The 17,122-nt window shown below is 44.7% G+C and overlaps 1 protein-coding gene across 2 annotated transcripts in view; it reads left to right on the forward strand.

Moving 5' to 3' along the window:
* LOC128118857 (zinc finger protein Pegasus-like) overlaps positions 1–9,895 on the forward strand; it is a 43,472-nt gene extending 33,577 nt beyond the window's left edge. Inside the window, exon 4 of one of the 2 annotated variants that reach the window (XM_052751627.1) lies at positions 5,819–9,895. The gene's annotated coding sequence lies outside the window, so the exon portion shown is untranslated. Of the gene's footprint in view, positions 1–2,289; positions 3,055–5,818 lie in introns of those variants that run through there. The other variant, XM_052751626.1, reaches the window with a different exon arrangement.
* Positions 9,896–17,122: the final 7,227 nt, after the last annotated feature.

A 17,122-nucleotide genomic window follows, 5' to 3' on the forward strand; every position in this document is an offset into this window, starting at 1 on the left:
TTGCCTATGCAAGGTATCATTCTCCAGAGACTCACAAAGATCTTTGTAGGTTAGACCTTTTATTCACATCCAACTCCAGCACCAGGGAATCCCAGTACTCTCTTCTGCTGTCAAGTGGCACCAGGCATCTACAAAGTATATAGACATACGTAAGCAAAACACTTACATGCATAAAATGTAAATAAATATTTTAAAAAATTTAAAGCAAGTGTTGGGGTTTCTATATGTAAGGTGTGTACCTTGTCAGTTGTAAGCTGTATATGGACTCTGTTGACTATGCTCAAGGTCGTGCACGGGTTCCTGAGACTGAAGAAAGAAGGATGTGCCTATGGAAATGGTTCACACTCTCTGAACTGCTCCTACTGTAACAGGCCCTGAGACCTTAACACAACTAAGATCATGCCAGAGGCATCATTCTGACCTTAGAAACTAGCACTTAGGCTATCAAAATGGGAACAAAGACCTAATCCATCCAAGACCTAGTCTGTAGTTCCAGGGTCCAGGAAAGTTCCTAAATGCACTAACCTTGATTTTTGGCTTCCATGGTTTTGCATCTTACTGTTCTTGCTAACCGAAGTGTGTCAACCAGGATATGGTTTTTGTGTATAAAGGCAGTGAATGCTGAGGCTTGGGGCTGCATGATTTGGGCAAGTTCCCCTATGTAGTCGCCAGCCAGCAATACAGACTGTGGTGATATTGTGTTCTCCAATATATTGTGCACCCTAATAAATTTATCTGGGGTCAGAGAACAGAACAGCCACTAGACAGACATAGAGGCTAGAAAATGGTGGCACACACACCTTTAATCCTAGCATTCTGGAGGCAGAGATCCATCTGGATCTCTGTGAGTTCAAAGCCACACTGGAAACAGCCAGGCATGGTGACTCACGCCTTTAATCCCAGGAAGTGATGGAACTAGTGATGGACCAGGAACTAGAGCCTTGTTAAGCTTTTAGGCTTTGAGCAGCACAGTTCAGCTGAGATCCATTCAGATGAGGACACAGAGGCTTCCAGTTTGAGGAAACCAATTCAGCTGAGGAATTGGTGAGGTGACGTTAGCTGTGGCTTGTTCTGTTTCTCTGATCTTTCAGAATTTACCCCAAATATCTGGCTTCAGGTTTTTTTATTAATAAGATGTTTTAAGATTCATGTTACAACAGACTTTCTGTTTGGCTTTAAGAGTGTCTGGTGGGATTACCATGCAACACTACTTCCAATAGCATGCAGAGTTCAACAGTCCTGACCTGGGGCTGGAAGTCTGAGGGCCTGGTCTATTTTACCACTCTAACAGAAGCAAAGCCTGGCTCATCGTGGAACTGGGCTTGGGAGTTAAGCAAGGGAAGCCTGTAGGTGGAAGTTTCTCTCTTGCTTGCCTGCTCCCAAATACCCAGCAGCCGCTTCCCAAATAATTGACTCAGAGGCTTAATATTAATTATAAATGTTTGGCTGATGGCTCAGGCTTATTACTAACTAACTCTTGTACTTAAATTAACCCACAATTCTTATCTCTGTTTAGCCAGGTGGCTTGGTACCTTTTCTCAGTGCAGCATTCTCATCTTGTTTCCTCTGAGTCTGGCTAACGACTCCTGAATCCACCCTCCTTTTCCCAGAATTCTCCTAGTCTGGTCACCCTGCCTATACTTCCTGCCTGGCTACTGACCAATCAACATTTTATTAAATCAGTTCGAGTAACAAATCTTTACAATGTACAAGAGCATTATCCCACAGCAGTAGCCTTCAGTGCTTTGTAGCAGGATATGGTGAAAGCTGACACTTGGCTTAAATATGGAAACTTCATAGATGATTACAAGGCATTTTTATATCTTTGAGGAGGCAGATATCACCCTAACAAAGGCTAAGACCCCTGATCTCATTTAAACATACAAGAAACTTTCCACAGCACCCTGACAGGTGGCTATGATTTACCCCAACACTTATTTTAAAATTTTAAAAATATTTATTTATATTTTATGCATGTAAGTGTTTTGCTTATGTATGTCTATACACTATGTGGATGCCTGGTGCCATTTGACAGCAGAAGAGGACACCAGATTCCCTGGTGCTAGAGTTAGAGATTGTTGTGAGCTGCCATTTGGGTGCTGAAAACCAAACCTGGGTTTCCTGCAAGAGCATCAAGTATTCTTAACTGCAGATTCATAGCTCCAGCCCACAACACTTGGTTTTTGACATGGTGTCCATTGAGGGTCAAAAGTTATAAGCACTGTGCTTTGTAGTTCTGGATCTCAGGGTTCAGATCTCATATCCTTGTATCATATTAACTGATTGCAGGAGAGAAAAATGGAAAAGTCATACAAAAGGCCAAGAAAGAAGATCAGCGAATTTCTCTCATCTTCCAGTTCTAGAACTGAGCATGGAGGAGGCCCCAGGCTCCCTGTGTATGTCATACCAGATTCTCTCACTCCGTCACTTGCTGAGAGTCCTGTTTGTACCAAGCCTTGCCTTTCACGTTGGAGACGGCACTCAGAAAGACAGCAGTGCCGCCAGAGAGCGACAGATAGTGAAATTGAGTGTGACACCAACTGGGGTGTCTCCAGGATCAGACCCAGGGCCCAGCAAGGGAACAGCAAGAGAAACCCTCATCAGGAAAGTCCAGCAAGGAGCGTGGCCAGAGGAAGAGGGAAGACAAGAGCAGAGAACTGCAGGAAGGGCAGGTCATGTTTAAAGGTTCCTGCCTTCACTCAGGGCCGAGGAGGGCTGAGTGACCTTCGGTGGTGTGCCAAAACCTACATTGTGTGGGCATCAAAACAGGTGTCTCAGGAGCATGGGAAACGACTTACTACAGCACACATAAACCTTTGCCTTAAGAAAACTACAGAGTTCTAATCCTGTACAGAAGAAGACTGGTGTTGAAGTAACAGATGTCACACTGGAATTGATGTTCGCCAACCTTTGCATGGCAATCCTATGATGCATTTTGTTTCTGTTTCATATTATAGTGGTTTCCTGATAAGTAAAACCATTTGTATATTTTTAATAATAGTAAAGAATAATGAAACTTAAGATGTCAGTTTGAAAAAAAACTGAAAAATGTTGCTTGTTGCAATTTCAAGTCTGTTGTATAGTTTAGTGAAAGTCTATGAAGTATAAAATTATTAATAAAACAATAACAGACAAATTACAAATTTTCCATTGTGGTGCTCAGATGACCTAGTTTATTCCCAGGAGGAGATCTTCTCTGCATAAAATAAGCCATACTGCATCTCAACTTCACTGGTAAATACTATTTTAAGAAAGTGATTAGCAGAAGAATGCAAAAATCTGGAGTATTTTTTTAATTTGGCATTTCCCAGAATATTTATGAACTCTTAGTACTTAAAATATATGCTACAGGAAATGATAAATTATCATATTATTTTAATGCAATAACATACAATTCTACAATTGCTACAGAAATGGGTCACTAAGATGACTGTTCAAACAAGCCACTTCCGAATGCAAATCTCCAGCTTAACCATTTATGTGAGAGTAAGTCATCAGAGGAGATTAAAAACCTACCATTGTTTTATCTGGTCACCTCCCAGGGCTTCATCCCCAGCACCCACCAGTCCAGATGAGCACCCATGATCTACCCAGGCACCCAAGCCAGATGCCTGGGAGCACCTTCTGTCTTTGCATGGCGAGGTCTCCGCAGGTTTCCTTGGACTTGAAGGGCGAAGTCCTGTCTCTCTAGGACCTTGGATGTACTCCTCCTAGACTATACACACGTCTGTTCCTTCTCCCTGTGAGTGCTCTGACTATGGAGAACAGAATGTCTCAAAGCTCGTGTTCAGGTTGCGGTTCTCTGGCACCGAGACTAATAGTTTTATTTGTTGTCAGTCAGTATTTGTTCAGCCAACGGAGCTGAGCTAACTGGTGGTCTCTGATAGTCGTGCACCTTGACACTGACACTGTCATCAGCTTGTGTTTGGACTTGGCCCCAATCAAGTCCTTGCACTCTTTCAAAACCGAACGTAGCAGCATTTGCTCTGTCAAGCTCACAGGAGTTTTGAGGGACAAAAGAATAGCCAGGAGGTCTCCCCTGATTTGTATCTCTTTGGGCACAGACACTGGCCCAAAGTGTCTGCCTTGAGATTTTGCTGTATGTCTGGGCCCCGTCATTTGGGCAACTTGAGGCTTGGCGGTCCTGCTACTAGACCTGGAGTCCTCTGCTGCATCAAGGTTGGCTCCTGAGAAAAGTCTCTGATCCCAGTGATGGTACAGTGGAGGGTGGCATCATTTGGAAACACTGTGGGAAGCTGAGGGGAGGGTGTGTGGTGCTGTCCATGAGGGAGAGTATCAGCACAGCCCAGGAACTGATGTGTGGTGGGAGAGTGGTTATAAATACAGGAGCAGGCAGGTCTAAAGCCCTGCCAGGCACCCCGCTTCCCTCAGAGGCTCTTGTTAGTCTCTCCATTGTCATGTGAGGTCAGAAAAGGAGAGAGGCAGTCTCAAAGGCTGAGGTATTTGTGAAAGTCACACAGATAAAAAAGTGTCAGAGCTGGGAATTGATTGTGGTGTATGTGCTCACATGTACTGAAGACATTCCTAACCTGCTGGTTCTGTACTGGCCTTCATCTGCATGGAATAAGAGAGGAGCAGTGGAGGTGTGCCTTAGGATCCAGGATTTCTGGTGGAAAGGGACAGTAATTCACCTTTTCAATAATTAATTAATATTAATTAATTCTAGGTACCAATGTGTCATAACAATCGTGAGTTTGTGATATCCCCAAATTCATATGCTGAAATCTTAACCTCTGAGACCTCAGAATGGGGCCATATGTGGGGACAGGGTCTTTACAGAAGTAACCAATGTAAAATGAAATCATTAGCACAGGCTGTAGTCTAATGCTGCTAGCATTCTCATAGAAAGGGACATTTGGACACAGGTGAACTTTCTTGTTTAATAAAATGAAGAAAAAGCAAAACTACTCTTTGAGAAGGTGGCTGTATACAAACTAAAGAGCTCTTTCCCTCTCAGCCCTGAGAAAGGATTAACCTGGCCAGCGACACCCTGTTGGACTTCTGGTCTTCAGAAGCACGAGAAAGGTGAAGCCCTCTGGTCTACGTTACTGTGTGCACAGCCCTAGAAAGCAAACCCGGCGATGGCAGGCATTCTAGGGTGGTGAATCCCTCTTGGCAATCGTGAGCACATTCATCAGTTTCTCTGCGTGTTAGTTTTCCCATCTGTCAGGCTGCGCATCCCCTCCACACTGGTTATAAAGATTAAGTGACTTGGGGTGGGTGGCACGTGAAGACAGTGCTTGATGTGGAGAACTGTCACCTGCATACCAGCTGATAGTGCACAGAATGTACAAGAACGTGGCCTGCTTCTCTCTCACTGCGATGGTTCGAGTGTGGTGTAAGGGATCCTCGGGGCCCATCACAGGCGGAATCGTGGTCTCCAGTGTGGCACTCTTGGAAGTGCCGTGGCATCTTTGGGACGTGGATTCTAGGTCACTGGGATGTGTGCTCTTGACAGGTGGTTTTCATGGGGACTCCTTGGTAGTTTGGGGGAGACTACTACACAAGCCTGAGGTTGGCTCTATCCTCTATTTTCTTCCCTCTAGTCCATGTCTTCTCTCTGCCTTTTATAAGGATGCTTCTCATTGGTTTGGGACTCACACAGGCATTCCAGAATAATCTCATCTCAAGCGCCACAATTACTTCTGCTAAGACCATTCTTCTACCTAAGGTCTGGTTCATAGGTTCTAGGCAGCAGGCGTTTCTTGGAGGGCCACCATTCAGCCTGTTCCACCAACTATGTTCTGTAAACTCTTCAGCTTAACTCCAACATATCTCTGTGCGTTTCCATTTCTAGAGACTGACCTGGGTTCTAACTGGTACCCCAGGATGGTGGCAGAGCTTGGATGGCAGTGTGAATATTCATGGCCTCCAGGCCCCAGCCAGCACTCCACCCATGCTTTGAGTGAAGCATTATTTGAAATCTTCTACAGAGAGACATCTCACTTCAGGCTGTGAGCACTGCAACACAAAGTCTACACATGAGCATGAAGAAAAGCACCGAGTTCCCGATTTCTTTCACAAAATACCAGCTGCAGAAGAAAGAGAATCTGCTTTGAAATGACAGCTTTACGTTCTTGCATTGTGCCTGTCTCCACAATGAGGATGCTCACTTCTAATATTTAACTTACAGCTGGTAAGGGAAAATAGCTTTGAACTATTTTTAAGGATTGTGCCAAATACTTAGAGATTCAAAGGCAGAGAAAATTATCGTTTTCCTCAGCTGATTCGCTCTTCTTGTATTATTGTCTAGTTTCTTCACATTTGAGCAAAGATGCTTGAAAAGAAAAGTTGTGTGTGTGTGTGTGTTTGTGTGTGTTATGTGTGCTTGTGTGTATTTTTTTTGTGTGTGACTTGTGTATGTTTGTGTTTGTGTGTGTTAATGTGTTGTGTGTTTTGTATGTTTGTGTATATGGGCTGTATGTGCTTGTGTTGTGTGTATATGTGTGTTGTGTGTATATGTTGTGTGTTTGTGAATTTGAGTGAGGGTGGTTGTCTGTGTTATATGTGTATGTTGTGTGTGTGTGTTGTACCTGTGTTTGTGTGTTGTGTGTTTGTATGTGTATGTTGGATGTTTGTGTATTTGCCTGTGTGGGGGTGGTTGTGTGTGTTGTATGTGTATGTTGTGTGTGTTGTACTTGTGTTGGTGTGTGTTATATGTGTGTTGGTGTGTGTTGTATGTGTGTGTGTTGTGTATATGTGGGGTTATGTATGGTGTGTGTAGGTTTGTGTGGTTTTGTGTGTGCTGTGTGTGTTTTATGTGTGTTGGGGGTTATACGTGTTATGTGTAGGTTTGTATGTGGGTTTTATGTGTTTCTGTGTATGCCGTGTGTGTTTTATATGTGTTGGGGGATTATGTGTATTGTGTATAGGTTTGTGTGTGTGTTGTGGATATATATCTACTTGCTTCCCCACTGTTTATATTAAAAATCCAAACCAGAACCAATGTGTCTGATTTTCAGTTTGACTCTCTTGACTGTTCCTCTCATGTGCAGATATGAATTAATCAGAACATCAAGACTCAACTCTCCTTACCTCAGGGAATTCTGAAAAGCAAAAAGACAAAAGCAAATCTCTAGAGTGGTGAGCGTATTTCTTCCACATGTCAGCTGTGTGGCGTGGACAGATAGGTTCAGCTCTTCATGCCTCTGTCTCCCCATCCGCAAAGTGAAGTGTAATCATATTCATCTCACAGACCCCTCATGAGAATTGAGACAGTGTGTGGTCAGCTCACATGATGCTGGCTACAGTCAGAGTGCCCCACCTCCTCCCCTGTCTTCTCTTCCTTTCTCCTGAGGCTCCTCTGTTTAGTCCTTTTATTGAGTTTTTGTTGTTGGCAAACAAACTCTCCCAAGATGTTTTGAATTCTAGGACAATCCTTGTTTCTTGGCCTTAGTTTTTGTGATTTTTTTTTCAGAAGGCAGCCCCTTTTCTCTGGATTCTGCCTTCTCAGTTTTCTGCACTGGCATCTTTCTGGTTTACTAACTCTAAAATGTATTTTTTTGGGATAAGTTTGTATGTAAACAGTGGGCAGTTGAAGTCACTGGGCATCTATTTCACAGGAGGTGGGGGATGGGACAGGGAGGGTTCAAAGGAGCAGTGGGTGTCTTTTCATCTCTTTTTAATGTTCAGAGCCACACCCTTCTCTATCGGATTATGTGAGCCTGAGATCAGCCCGATTTTACTGTTTAGCAGATAGTTTATGTCACCTTTACTTCACTCTGGATGGAAAGCTGGAGGAAGAGCTCTGGAGACTGTGCTCTTCCTGGGTCAAGTGGGGTGTGACTAGGCTGGCAGGTGAGATGAATTCCAGGTTGGATCGCTGGTCTGAGGTTCACTCAAGAAATATTTAGGTGCCACACTGCCCCCAGGGACACTAACAAAGCACCACAGGCCAGGTGGCTCACAATGATGTATTTATTCTCTTGGAATTCGGAGACAAGATAACCAAATACAGCACCAGCAGGTTCATGTCCCAGCTTCCAGTGCTATTAAGCATCTTTGGAAGTCCTTAGCTTCCAACTGTGTTAATTCTGCTCTCTCAGGTTCTATCTCTGTAGTAGTTGTGATGTCTTTGCACTGTGTCTGTCTTCAAATGGAGGACTTCTCTGTGTGTCTGTCCTTCCTGTGACGTCTTCCCTGTGTGTGTCTGAATTTTCATTCCGTGTTCTTCCTTTGTCTGCATCTTCACATGGTGCTTTCCACACTGCCTGTCCACCTGTGGAGCACTCCCCACGGTGTCTGTCTTCACATCATGTCTTTCCTCTAAATGCTCCTGGCTCTCTGTGTCTTCTCATCTCTTAATGGCAGCAGTCCTCTGGGGTGAGGGACCACTCCGTTCCAATACAACTTCATCTCAGCTTGCCTCTTAATTATATATGCTTGCTTTCACAGGTACTAGGGGCAGGGTCTTTGGTATATCTTTTTGGGGAACACAGTTAACTGAGTGTTCTGATCTGGTCTGCAGGCTGACAACCTATGGGGAGAGAGTGAGATGGAGGTTGCTGCAGTGGAGGCCCACAGCTGCAGCTTTGAGAAGGATAAAGATTCAGCTCACAACTGTGTGGTGTTGGTCTCTCATCTTCCTAGACTACAAGGGACAGGTTGGATCTCTTCCACTTATGTAAAGCATTGTGTATTCCATGCCTGTTACCTTGTGTCACATCCAAATCTTCACATCCTGAGTCCGAGCTACCTGTGTCCTCTCCAATTTACCCTTTTATTGATGATTGAGACACACAGGGCTGCTCGCCTTTCTTGAGGCTGACATCTCCAGCCCTTGGCCTCTGCCACTTTCAGCTATTAATGCTCTTGGTCTCAGGCTGATACTCCAAGATGCTTCCTGACATGTCCTCCATGATTACCCCATGTGAAGCAACTCTACAGAGGAATGAAATATGTGCAATTCATTCAGCACCCCGTCTAAGCACATGTCATTTGTCTTGCAGAACCCTTGGTGTAGGAAATGGTGTCCTTTTTCTTCTCTCTCTTTTAGTTACTTAATAAAGTCCCAGGGATTTAAATCAGATCCAATGAAACCTCACATGCACAAATGGACCCTCCATGGCCAAACAGAAGAAACACTGTCATTGACATCATAAGACAGTGCCATTTGAAAGACTACTGAAGGAACTACCTGATGAAAACAATGGCATTCGTGCCACAGGGTCCCCAGTGCTGCCATTGGTGGTTCACCTAAGCTGCTTTGAACATTCATCATTTGGCATTCATCATTTCTAGTCTCTTGGCCAGCAGAGGATCTTAGAAAACTTGGTGAAGCAGCTTCAGGAAGGGGCAACTCAAGAGAGTATCCTAAGGGAAGGGTCTCTCACTGTGCAGGCATCCTGTCAGGTGGGAACACCCTGTCGATGCCATATCACCTGTGTGTGCTCCATGACAGTGTGAGAAGACAATTGGACTCTGTGCACCCCATTCTCTTTTGTCCTCTTCAACTGTCTTTGGGATCCCCCATGGGCTGCTCCATTACTGTAATGACTTTTACTCTTGAAGGTGAAATTTCTAGTCAAGAGCGCAGATCTGCATGGATCATTGAACATCTGCAATGTCCAGCGGTGAAAAACCCAGCAGGGCAGGGGTGATCTCAGACAGATCGATGTGTCTGTGCTTCTTCCAGCCTTTCTCAACAGCCATCTTCTCCTGAAAGCTATGTGAGTCAGAAACTGAGATGTGGAGAGCCGGGTTCATTTCTCCCAAGCCAAGTTAGACATTTTTCTTTCACTCTTCTTTGCATAACTCGAGGATTCACCACGACTTAACTGATTGGAGTACAGAACAGAATTTCTTTCTGTACATAAAGAAAATTCCCTTCTTACAAGCCCCTCTGGTCTAGGGATGCTTTGTGGCACTCTGCCTTGTTTTCTTTCTTAGTCCTGATGCCTGTTTGCTGAACAACAAACCAAATCCACAATCCTATTCAATTTCCTCCAATCTCTCTTTTTGCTAACCTCCTTCATAAAAAGCTGGTTATTTTAACATTTTAGTATGTGCAGCAAATCTAGGTGGTTTGCAAATTAGAATTTTGTATGAAAGCATTTATAGTTATTTTCCTTTTAAACTGCTGCATTTTCTGGTAGCTCAAAATATTATATTTTTCCAACAAATGCAGACTAAAAATGGATTTACTCTCATTCTAATGCTTTGCTTGCTCCTAAATTAGCGGCTTAAAAATGCTGTTCTTATAGACACAGGCATAATTTCTCTCTCTTCTGTTTTATTCCCATATGGTCACAACCTTTGCTGTGCTGTGGCAGGGTTAATTAAGTCTCCAGCTTTCAGCCTAAGTCACATTGCCGCACGCCAGGTGTTCCAGAGGCCACCTTTATGTTGCTCTTTTTCCTTCTTGGCAATTTACGCTGTATGAAAGAGAATAGCATGCCAAATTTAATATCTCCATAATAACAGCCAGGGTTTATTTATTTATTTTTATTTTCCATGTTTTGTCAGCATGCAAAATAATGGGTTTCATTATGACATTTTCAAACGTACTTCACTTTAACTCACTAGTGTTCGCTCTCCTCCCTCGCTCCCCTCCCCATCTCTTGCTTTTCCTTCTCCCCCCAGATAGTCCCCATCTACTCCCACACTCACAATGTGCCTTAAAACTGTGTTTTGACTTAAATCAAAAGCGGCTATATAAATGTTTATGTGTCTTAATGTCTCTGAGACATGTCCGTTATGGTATTTAACAAGGTAAAGGGAACACAGGTTTTGAGACAGCAGCTAAGCTAAACACGGTATGTTTGCCGACCCAGGCCTAAGGAGGTCAATGTGAGTTCCTGAGCAGCAGTGTGGGATGGTGTGGCTCCGCTTCTTGCCTTTTTCTCTTGCTGGGTGATTTGATGTGGCATTGAGGTGGGTCTCATTTGTAATTCTCGTTCCTCTTTCTGAGGTCTCCAGCCACCAGCTGGCTGTGTTAGACCTGTATATTCTTTCTCAATATATTCTTCGGGTGCTTTACCTGCCTATAGAACCCCAGCAGGAAGCGAAGGCTATGTCCCTTAACCCCAGGCTACAAGGACCCCACACTTGCTCTCTGAGTCTCAGTGGGGGGTTCCCTGGTGTGACAGCTGAAAGTGGGTGTGCATAGGGAGCCTGGGTCCTTTAGATAGCCTGGTGGTAGAAGACATCCTGGGTTGTCTGGTCCAGTCTTAAAACCAGAGACCCTTCCTGAGCTGGGCTGGAGGGGTGAGGCAGAAAGAGGAGGGAAGAACTCAGGTGCGAGATGGGATCTGCTTGTTATTGCCAGCTTTGGAAACAGGAGTGCCCATGAGCTGTAAACCACAAACAGCGTCCAGACACTGAAGAGGGAGACAAGGGACAGGTTTCACTAGAGCCTTCATCGAGGAATGCAAGTATTGCAGGCACCCTGAGGTCAACCCAGAGAGACTGGTGCTGCATGTGCGCTCCAGAACCACCGGGCAACACATGGCCTGTGTGACTGCCAAATTGTCCAGTAACCAGTAAGTAGCCCCATACCTATACCCATGCAAGCAACCCTAGGCCATTAAAAGAAGACTCGGAAGTCAGAGGGAAGGACGGGGGAAGGCGCTGGGAAGAAGGTGGGAGGGAGTGGGAGGGGATAGAAGAGGAGGGTGGGGTGATTCTGATGAAAATAGATTATATACATGGATGAAATGGTAGAGAACTAATGCACGTTTATGAATAAACGGAGATCAACTGAAGCCGATGAGGACAGAGTCACTTTGTGAGGGCTGCTGCCCTGTGTGGCCATTTCCAGCCACCAGCTCTCAGTCACTCTTCTGCCGTGTCTGATGTGGTGTCTCTGTTGGGATTGCTCATGGGAGGCAGAGGTTTTCTACGGAGGTGCTGTCATTTGTGAGGTCCAGTTCAAAACAAAATTGTGGGGCCTCTGTTCAAAATGTAGGGGGAAAGTTCAATTTCAAGCATGAACATAGTTTTTCTTGATTTCTGTCATCTTTCTCAACTTACTTGCACTGGTATATACTTATATATGTGCTGCGGGCCACAAGAATATATCATAAGAACTCAGCTGGTTATGGCAAAGCCACTACCTGGAGGAATCAGGGAATTCCTCCAGAGGAAGCCAAATCCCAAGGAGTTTTTGGTGTTACTTGGCTTGTTATATATCAGCTGTCTTCTGTTATGAAAATCATGTGTGCCTTCATAGTTTTCCCAATTGATTTTTCCCTAAGAAGGGCTAACAGTGTGGACTGATCACTCTCTGGACATACACATTCCAGGTATTTGGAGGACAGCCTCAGGAAAGGCCTTCTCTGGAATCAGATATCTCCCTTGGCCACTTTCAAGGACTAGCAGTAATTACAGTCCACATGCAAGTCTCCTGATTTAAGATAAATTCCACAAGGAGACATCACCTAGGTCAGGTGGACGTTAAGTAATAGCTTTACACAATTCAGCTCAGACCCTCCTTTCTTACAGCCTTACTAACTTTATAGACCGCTAACTCCTTACCTAACCACTTCTAGGAATATTTAGATAACCTTCTGCGCTGACAGCTATGCTCAGCCAGAACCCCAGTTCAAGCCTCCCTGTAATTATCATCATTGGCAACATCAGGCCAGGTCCATTCCCAGATGGAGCAAAGTACCTTATCAGAGATACCTCCGTACTTTCTAAGAACAGACTTAAGCATCTAAGAACAGACTTAAGCATCCAGGCTACCCATTTGAGAAGGCCTGGCGGATATGCCAATTAAGCTTTACTTCCTCCTTTCCCAAAACTTACCTCTGGTTCCAGATCTCCCTTTAACTATCACCAGAGGCATCTAGCTGTACACAGGTTGCCTAGCGACTGAGCACACTTTCCCCTACCCTGCAGAAAAACGGCAGATAGCTTGGACAGATAGGAGCCACAGGAAAAAAGAAGACAGTTTTATTTTCTCCCATGGACCTAGCAACTTATAGATTCTTAACATTTTCTACTAATCACGTTTAAGACTATAGTTGAGCACGTAAGATTCCCTCTTCTTAGATATTACCCAAATTTAGCCTTTAGTTAATTCATTTCCCCATTGGTCACTTCCCTTTGGGGTTGCAAATGATAATTAACGGTTATTGGCTCCCCATGTGATTCTTATCAACCCTCTGATTGACCCTGGAAGCCTAGCTTTATATACCAGGACTTCCAGGGCACAGGGAGACAGAGAAGAGAAAAGAGAATGGAAGAACTAGACGGGTAAGAACTTGAGAGGAACAAACTGAGATGGGGAAGAATTAGATTGAAGGGCTAGAGGAGAGTACTAGAGGAACGAGATGGAAGATGAGGAAGAGCCAGATGGGGAAGTACTAGCTGGGTAAGAACAAGATGAAAAGGACCTAGATGAGGCAGGGTTAAGACAAGAGAATTAAGATAGAACTTAGAGGAAGCAGTAGATAAATACAGAGAGAAATCAGGCAAGAAAGGAGCTAGACATGAGAACTGAAACTGGGTATAAAGGATGTTATGCCAGAGGAATTAAAGCAAGTGGACTATAGAGCTCGGTGTGCTGAGATTCTATTTCCTGAAAATAGTCCTCGCCGTTAGTAGTTCTCTCTCCTGAGCCCCTGGGATGTATAATATTAAGGCTGTTCCCGCTAATATTATACAAGACCTATGTAATTTCTTCTTTGGTATTTTTGGTATTATTCTCTCTATGTAGTTCTTCTGGCTGTCCTGGACTTGCTATATAGACTAGGCTGGCCTCTAATTCATAAAGATCTTCCTGCCTCTACCTCCTGAGTGCTAGGATTAAAGGCGTGTGCCACTATACCAGGCTGGTGTGTGTGTGTGTGTGCGCGTGTGCGTGTGCGTGTGCGTGTGCGTGTGTGTGTGTGTGTGTGTGTGTGTGTAGTTTATTTGTTTTTCTTTCATGTGTATGGGTATTTGGCCTGCATGTATATTTGTGCTCTATGTGTGTGAGTTGCCTGTAGAGGTCAGAGGAGGGTATTGGGTCCTCTGGAACTGGAGTTGCATATAGTTATTGCTGCTATGTAGGTGTTGGGAATAGAGCCTGGATCCTCTGGAAGAGTGTGGTGGTTTGAATAGGAATGGCCCCCATAGGCTCATAGATTAGATTTAAATGTGTGGTCATTAGGGAGTAGTGCTACTTCAGAGTGTGGTGATACATTGTTTATCAAATAAAGCTTGCCTGAGGATCAGAGGACAGAATAAGCCACTAGATTAAACATAGAGGCCAGGCAGTGGTGGCACACACCTTTAATCCTAGCACTTGGGAGGCAGAGATCCATCTGGATCTCTGTGAGTTCAAAGCCACCCTGGACTACATGAGATTGAATCAGCCAGGCAGTGGTGGTGCACACCTTTAATCCTAGTACTTGGGAATCACACACCTTTAATCCCAACACTTGCGATCTCATGCCTTTGCTACCAGTATTTGGGAAGCACACATGCCATTAATCCCAGCACTAGGAAGGAAGTGAAATGGCTGGATGGAGAAAGGTATATAAGGTGTGAGGAGACAGGAACTAAAGCTTTTCAGCTGGAGAGCTTTCGCTGAGGACTTAGAAGTAGCAATGGCTTGTTCCTTTGTTTCTCTGATCTTTCAGCATTTACCCAAATATCTGGCTCCAGGTTTTTTATTACAAGACCATTTAGAATTCATGCAACATCAGAGGGATTAGGAGGTATGGCCTTGTTGGATGAAGTGTGCCACCTGGGTGGGCTAGGGCTGTTACACAGAGAAACCTTGTCTTGAACTCTGTCTCTCCTCACCAAAAAAAAAGTGTTGCTGAGGTCTTGACATCTATTCACAGCAATAGAGCACTGACTAAGACAGAGCAACCAGTGCTTTTAACTGCTGAGCCATCTCTCTAGCCTTTTGTGATATTTTTTATTTGCAATTTAATCACCTTTAAAGTAACGATAGACTTCAATGTAAATAGAAGATCATGTATATAGAGTAACCAAAATCATTCAATATGTTTCCTAGCTTTGTGTGTGTGTGCAGTTTGTTTCTACTGTAACCGTAGCAACACTGCACCAAACAAGTTGTCTTCACTTCACTTCTAGCTATGTGCACTCTCCACTGACCCTCAGCACTCTCAGTGGGTGAGTGGGCAGAACTAAAGGCTGTGGTTTCCCTTCTGTCCCTTTGCTTCTGTGTCAGTATTTCTCAGTGTGCCTAGCAGCTGATTGATAGGTAGAAGTCACTTCTGAATGAAGCGAAATGGAGAGTTCTGTATTTGATACATTTGTTCCACGTTGGAAGCAAATTCTAGTTGGAGTGGTAAGTGTGGCCTGAGTTAGTCACGAGGATGTGACACACTTGGTGCCTATTGGCTTTGAATCTCCCTGAACAGCCGGGCTCATGGTCCCACCCAGATTTCTCAAAGGCTTGGATTGTCACACTGCAAGTGGACAAAGGGACCTGAGGATGGAAACCTGGTCTTCCTCTTCAGCACATACAGGTAGTTATATCTGGGCTTCACTTACAAAACTCAAGTTTGAAGATAAAAGCTGCATATTTCAGAGCATTAGCCAAGGGCAGAAGATCTTCCGAGTGTGGACCCCATGGGACCCTGCAGGTCATACAGTCTGCCGCAAGGTGTTTGTCTGTCATCTAGATGTGTGGCATCTGAATCTGTCTGGTTCTTGGCCTCCTCAGAGCTGTTCAGTCGCTAGGTGGCTTTTAAGTTCCTTCCTTCCTTCCTCCCTCCCTCCTTCCCTCCCTCTTCCTTTCCCTCCCTCCTTCCCTCCCTCCCTTTCTTCCTTCTTCCCTCTCCTCCTCCTCTTCTTCCTTCTCTCCTTTTTCTTCTTATGACCTCAAGTAGCCTACACTGGCCTCAGACTTGTCAAGTGGTTGAGGATGACCTTGAACTTCTAATCCTCCTGTCTCACTTCTGAGTTCTGAGATTACAGGTGTGTCTCCCTGCCCGCTCTATACAGAGCTGGGCTTAGCCCCTTGTGGGTGGTGCTACCCCCGGGCATGGTCTGGGTGGTATAGGACAGCTGGCACTCACTCAGTTGTTATCTGAGCACTAGCCAGAGGGAGTGAGCCTGTATTCCTCCTCCACGCTTTCTGCTTCAGTCCCCATGTAAGTTCTGCCCTGATTTCTCTTAGTGATGGCCTGTGACCTGGAAGTGTAAGCTAAATAAACCCCTTTCCCCTCTAAGCCACTCTTAGTCATGGTGTTTATCATATCAACAGAAAGCACACCACAACACCTCCTGTGCGGTACAGGCTGGTCTCGAACTTGTCCTGCTTCTGCCTTCCTCCTTTGTACTGGGGTTCTAGGCATGCATCACTATGTCTAGCTCTCTTTGCAGTTCTCACAAGGAATCAACCTTGCTGACCCTTTGACTTTGAACTTCTACATCCAGAACTGTCAGACAATAAATGCCTGCTGTGTGTCACTCCAGTTTGTGGTTTATGGAAGTCCCAGGAAATGAACATTTGAGAAATGGACTGTATCAAAGCTTGTGGGGGAATTCTGGTGCCTGTGGTTCATCAGTACCCTATGAATGAATAGGGTGTGTTAGACACTAATAAATAAACCCTATTGTGAGTCAACAAATAAATTTGGTTTCAAGTCTTGAGACTGTTAACAGGATTTGATAACACTGCAATGAGCAAGGCAGTCCCCTTAGTATGTACTGGACCAGCTGGGAAAACACTCCTGCTATTCTGCTAAAAGAACATAGCATTAAACTGACTCCTAATGACTTACGGTTATACCCCAAGATCAATGTACCTCTCATCAGAGAAACTTCTTTCTTCGCCAAATGGCAATTCCCACAGAGGACCTAACTGGTCACGGTGCAGAGAATATGAGACTGGAATTCTTAGCCCTTCCTTCATGGGACATCTGTGTTACACCCGCTTCTCCTAAGGCCCAGGGATCACCGCAAAAGAGGCGGTGGAGAGGTTCTTAGGAGGCAGAGGCGGCAAAAGATGACAAGGAAGCAGTGTCTTCCAAACGCAGCAGGGCAGCTACACACGTGATCTCGCAATGGTGGACACAGCAGACACAGATCTGTGCAAGTTCGGTCCAGACAAGAGGCAGGGAGGGGGGAGGGGCATGAAGTCCCACCGCTAGATAAGGAGTTGTTGGTACCCGGTGGCTGCTAGAAGGGGGAGAGT

This window comes from Peromyscus californicus, unplaced genomic scaffold, assembly GCF_007827085.1.
Source record: "Peromyscus californicus insignis strain IS unplaced genomic scaffold, ASM782708v3 Scaffold_23__1_contigs__length_62951481, whole genome shotgun sequence".
NCBI classification, from domain to species: domain Eukaryota; kingdom Metazoa; phylum Chordata; class Mammalia; order Rodentia; family Cricetidae; genus Peromyscus; species Peromyscus californicus.